Here is a 6,562-nt window from a genome sequence, read left to right as displayed (position 1 = left end):
TGCGTATTGCGCAAGAGACAGAGGCTATAAATTAGAATCTTATTAAGCATAACCCATCATTATTTTGCTAAATATAAGGCTAATAGTGCATTGAATTTATTATCTGAAAGAGGTAGGCTAGGACATCTATATATATACAGTGAGGGAAAAAAAATATTTGATCCCCTGCTGATTTTGTACGTTTGCCCACTGACAAAGAAATGATCAGTCTAACAGACAGAATAACAACAAAAAATCCAGAAAAACGCATGTCAAAAATGTTATAAATTGATTTGCATTTTAAATGAGGGAAATAAGTATTTGACACCCTCTCAATCAGAAACATTTCTGGCTCTCAGGTGTCTTTTATACAGGTAACGAGCTGAGATTAGGAGCACACTCTTAAAGGGAGTGCTCCTAATCTCAGTTTGTTACCTGTATAAAAGACACCTGTCCACAGAAGCAATCAATCAATCAGATTCCAAACTCTCCACCATGGCCAAGACCAAAGAGCTCTCCAAGGATGTCAGGGACATCTCCAAGGATGTCAGGGACAAGATTGTAGACCTACACAAGGCTGGAATGGGCTACAAGATGACGAAGGTGACAACAGTTGGTGCGCAATAACAGTTATTCGCAAATGGAAGAAACACAAAAGAACTGTCAATCTCCCTCGGCCTGGGGCTCCATGCAAGATCTCACCTCGTGGAGTTGCAATGATCATGAGAACGGTGAGGAATCAGCCCAGAACTACACAGGAGGATCTTGTCAATGATCTCAAGGCAGCTGGGACCATAGTCACCAAGAAAACAATTGGTAACACACTACGCCGTGAAGGACCGAAATCCTGCAGCGCCCGCAAGGTCCCCCTGCTCAAGAAAGCACATATACAGGCCCGTCTGAAGTTTGCCAATTAACATCTGAATGATTCAGAGGAGAACTGGGTGAAAGTGTTGTGGTCAGATGAGACCAAAATCGAGCTCTTTGGCATCAACTCAACTCGCCGTGTTTGGAGGAGGAGGAATGCTGCATATGACCCCAAGAACACCATCCCCACCGTCAAACATGGAGGTGGAAACATTATGCTTTGGGGGTGTTTTTCTGCTAAGGGGACAGGACAACTTCACCGCATCAAAGGGACGATGGACGGGACCATGTACCGTCAAATCTTGGGTGAGAACCTCCTTCCCTCAGCCAGGGCATTGAAAATGGGTCGTGGATGGGTATTCCAGCATGACAATGACCCAAAACACACGGCCAAGGCAACAAAGGAGTGGCTCAAGAAGAAGCACATTAAGGTCCTGGAGTGGCCTAGCCAGTCTCCAGACCTTAATCCCATAGAAAATATGTGGAGGGAGCTGAAGGTTCGAGTTGCCAAACGTCAGCCTCGAAACCTTAATGACTTGGAGAAGATCTGCAAAGAGGAGTGGAACAAAATCCCTCCTGTGATGTGTGCAAACCTGGTGGCCAACTACAAGAAACGTCTGACCTCTGATTGCCAACAAGGGTTTTGCCACCAAGTACTATGTCATGTTTTGCAGAGGGGTCAAATACTTATTTCCCTCATTAAAATGCAAATCAATTTATAACATTTTTTACATGCGTTTTTCTGGATTTTTTTGTTGCTATTCTGTCTCTCACTGTTCAAATAAACCTACCATTAAAATTATAGACTGATCATGTCTTTGTCAGTGGGCAAACGTACAAATCAGCAGGGGATCAAATACTTTTTTCCCTCACTGTATACAGTGGGGAAAACAAGTATTTGATACACTGCCGATTTTGCAGGTTTTCCTACTTACAAAGCATGTAGAGGTCTGTAATTTTTACCATAGGTACACTTCAACTGTGAGAGATGGAATCTAAAACAAAAATCCAGAAAATCACATTGTAGGATTTTTAAGTAATTAATTTGCATTTTATTGCATGACATAAGTATTTGATACATCAGAAAAGCAGAACTTAATATTTGGTACAGAAACCTTTGTTTGCAATTACAGAGATCATACGTTTCCTGTAGGTCTTGACCAGGATTGCACACACTGCAGCAGGGATTTTGGCCCACTCCTCAGACCTTCTCCAGATCCTTCAGGTTTCGGGGCTGTCGCTGGGCAATACGGACTTTCAGCTCCCTCCAAAGATTTTCTATTGGGTTCAGGTCTGGAGACTGGCTAGGCCACTCCAGGACCTTGAGATGCTTCTTACGGAGCCACTCCTTAGTTGCCCTGGCTGTTTGTTTCGGGTCGTTGTCATGCTGGAAGACCCAGCCACGACCCATCTTTAATGCTCTTACTGAGGGAAGGAGGTTGTTGGCCAGGATCTCGCGATACATGGCCCCATCCATCCTCCCCTCAATAGGGTACAGTCGTCCTGTCCCCTATGCAGAAAAGCATCCCCATAGAATGATGTTTCCACCTCCATGCTTCACGGTTAGGATGGTGTTCTTGGGGTTGTACTCATCCTTCTTCTTCCTCCAAACACGGCGAGTGGAGTTTAGACCAAAAAGCTCTATTTTTGTCTCATCAGACCACATGACCTTCTCCCATTCCTCCTGTGGATCATCCAGATGGTCATTGGCAAACTTCAGATGGGCCTGGACATGCGCTGGCTTGAGCAGGGGGACCTTGCGTGTGCTGCAGGATTTTAATCCATGACAGCGTAGTGTGTTACTAATGGTTTTCTTTGAGACTGTGGTCCCAGCTCTCTTCAGGTCATTGACCAGGTCCTGCCGTGTAGTTCTGGGCTGATCCCTCACCTTCCTCATGATCATTGATGCCCCACGAGGTGAGATCTTGCATGGAGCCCCAGACCGAGGATGATTGACCGTCATCTTGAACTTCTTCCATTTTCTAATAATTGCACCAACAGTTGTTGCCTTCTCACCAAGCTGCTTGCTTATTGTCCTGTAGCCCATCCCAGCCTTATGCAGGTCTACAATTTTATCCCTGATGTTCTTACACAGCTCTCTGGTCTTGGCCATTGTGGAGAGGTTGGAGTCTGTTTGATTGAGTGTGTGGACAGGTGTCTTTTATACAGGTAACGAGTTCAAACAGGTGCAGTTAATACAGGTAATGAGTGGAGAACAGGAGGGCTTCTTAAAGAAAAACTAACAGGTCTGTGAGAGCCGGAATTCTTACTGGTTGGTAGGTGATCAAATACTTATGTTATGCAATAAAATGCAAATTAATTACTTAAAAATCATACAATGTGACTTTCTGGATTTTTGTTTTAGATTCCGTCTCTCACAGTGGAAGTGTACCTATGATAAAAATTACAGACCTCGACATGCTTTGTAAGTAGGAAAACCTGCAAAATCGGCAGTGTATCAAATACTTGTTCTCCCCACTGTATATATAGGGCTATATATCAATCTAGAAAAGGATTATCTATTTTGGATGCAATTTGAATGGAGTTGATGAGAGAGAGAAAGAATGCGAGAGAGTGCTCGCGCGTGCACTGATTTAAAGCAATGATATTTGAGTGATGGGCTGTTTTAAAACTATGCAGCTGCAATTAAAAAAATAATCATCTTTACAATTAAAGAACAAGGTGACCAGATGGAGATGGGTAAATTAGACGTGCATTCGGTCTTTATATTACTGTAGCATAGGCTATGCTGCAGCAAATGTAGGCCTACCGGTCACAAGAACAATGGTTACCATGATGAGATGATAGGTCTACATGCATTGTGAACTGCGCTCCATACTGAGATGGGCTGTCTGTCCCCACCCTGAGCGTTGATTCATCATGCAGAGGCCGTAGAGAAGCCAGATTTAGACATTGCATATAATTTAACAGTTTCATTTCACGCCATGCTGTTCATATAAATAATTTGTTATAATTTACCGGGTTCTCGCAGTTATTTATCCCGGGAAAAGGGAGTGGTTTTGGGTGGTAAATCCTGTTAAATCTACATAACCGGGTTCCCGCAATTCAACCCTACTACACATCATCCTGGCGCTGTCACCTCCTGCTGCTAACGTTACTATCCATGCAGGCAATGCAGCCCGATTAAATGCTTCTTTGGGAAATCTATAAAAACATACATTTTCAAAAATAGATTCATCCCAGCTCATAAGGACCATCCCACCCGCAAATACTATGTTAAAAATTATATTTTTAACCTTGAGAAAGCTAGAGCAGGGATCTCCAATCCTGTTCCTGGAGAGCAACCGTCCTGTAGGTTTTCACTCCAACCCTAATCTAGCACACCTGATTCTAATAATTAGCTGGTTGGTAAGATGAATCAGGTTGATTACAACTGGGGTTGGAGCGAAAACCTACAGGAGGGTATCTTGGAATCTCCCTCCTATAAACTGCTGCGACATGACCATAAATGTTGCACCTGAAACAACGCAGTGGATTCGGCACAAAAGCTCTAACAGGATAACTAATATATCCTAGCATGACTTTGTCAGGTAAAGACAGACTCAAAACTGAAAAGGACTGACAGTGACTCCTCTGTTTCACCACGCTCACCTCCGGGTCTGCGTCGGATCTAACGGCGGGCATCACAAACACCAGGAATCTTCAACTTCAATTGCTCCACCTCCACACTTAACGCTACCCCAGAAATCACTCATTTCAATGGTGCCCTGTACCTAAGAGCAAAGCAAGAAACAGATCTTGACCCAAGTTGCGTGACACGGAGCGCCTGCTCCCTCTGGTCAGAAGAAACAAACAAATATCACAAGTCCACTACAGGTTACCTTCACTGATTCAACTGCACCAAACTCCTTTCCCACCCACCCTGAAACCACAAATGGAGCTGCCTCACTTCCTCTCCTCCCCAAAAAGCAGTTAAAAAGGTCTATAGAGTGCCACAGTATGAATCATAATACCCATAAAACCTAGCGGTCAAACAAGGAAATGGTTCCAATCGTTTTTCCAAAATTCATTTTTCCCATAGGGAATTTTAGAAACACTTTTTTAAAGGGCTGTGTTTTGTTTAGGCTTACCCTGGCGTGACGTTTTGATAACCGTGTAAATCTCTCTAGGACAAGGTGACTTTTATCAATATATTTGCCTGTATTTACCCCCAAAAAATGAAATGCTAATTAGCTGCTAATGTGGCTATCATAAAGAACTACAAATGCCATGGTGATCTGGACAAGACTGCCAAATTGAGGCAAAGGTAAGAATTTCTGGATTAACTATCTGTTAGCTAAATTTAGTAATGACTAAATTGGCTACATTTCTTTAAATTGACAATTCTGTTAACTGTTTTGTGCAAGTTTTAAATTGACACAATACCTGTTACCAAAGGTGTCAGCTAGAGATGACGTGCAGGAGTTTGCAGAGATTTGTAGTCTTGCATGATGTCCACTTTTTTTATTTATTATTATTTTTTATTTTTGGTCATTTAGCAGACGCTCTTATCCAGAGCGACTTACAGGAGCAATTAGGGTTAAGTGCCTTGCTCAAGGGCACATCGACAGATTTTTCACCTAGTCGGCTCGGGGATTAGAACCAGCGACCTTTCGGTTACTGGCACAACGCTCTTACCCACTAAGCTACCTGCCGCCCTTTAATTTAATTTTGATGCTAATTAGCAATTTAGAATCTGAGAGCAAATGGAGCCGAATATATTGATAAGTCACCTTGTCCGAGAGAGATTTACATGGTTATCAAAAAACGTCACGCCAGGGTAAGCCTATACGAAACACAGCCCTTATTTTAAGTGTCTCTAAAATTCCCTATGGGAAAAATGAATGGTGGAAAAATGATTGGAACCACTTCCCTGTTTGACTGCTAGGATTTATGGGTATTATGACACCACTGTGGGGCTCTATAGAGGGGTTAGTTGTTTAACAACAAAACAGACTGGGTTGGCTTAGATTGTTGACAACATGTATTTCGTCTCCAATGTTCATTGAAAACAGAAATACATTTGCACAATGAGCACTTGTTGTCTCTTAAATACATTGTTACAGTTGTTGGTTAGCTAGCTAGCTAGTGAATTTTAGCATTGACATGAAATCAGTCAAAACATGACATGGTATCAAGAACAAGATGAAACTATCTGAAATTAGTCACAGAATTCCCCACGTGGCAGTTTCTTGTCATTGTTGGTAGCTAGCTGGCCATCCAGAATCACAACAACTCTGACTTCTGCCCCATTTAATTGTGTGCATCGTTTTCCTGATGTTATCAGTTTACCCATCAATACTATGGGCCCAATTCAGACATAGGAAATGGATGCTTTTCCTACACATTTTGATTTAAGCACTTCTCAATATTTGGTATTCAGACTTACCTTATGCAGGTGTGCAACAAACTCTTTGGGAGTGGCTCCCTTCTTCTTCTATGATATCATGGCGGTCCGCAAACAATCATTTAAGTGCATGCCGGCACCTACTGTCCTGGAATATATGATCAATCATGATCTGCCCAATTCTGTACTACCATGAAATAAAATTAAAACCAAATAATTCCCTACTAACTTCTACCACACCCTCCCCAACCCCATTAAACATGATCTATATCATGAAACACTCCACCCTTAGGATTGTTCAGCATGTCAACAACCATACAAAGCTCTCCCTCGCATACAAAGCTCTCCCTCGCCCTCCATTTGGCAAAT

Source organism: Coregonus lavaretus (assembly GCF_964263955.1).
Source record: "Coregonus lavaretus genome assembly, chromosome: 12".
Classification (NCBI taxonomy): Eukaryota; Metazoa; Chordata; class Actinopteri; order Salmoniformes; family Salmonidae; genus Coregonus; species Coregonus lavaretus.
The sequence above is the reverse complement of the archived record's forward strand: the minus strand, read 5'-3'. Positions refer to the sequence as shown.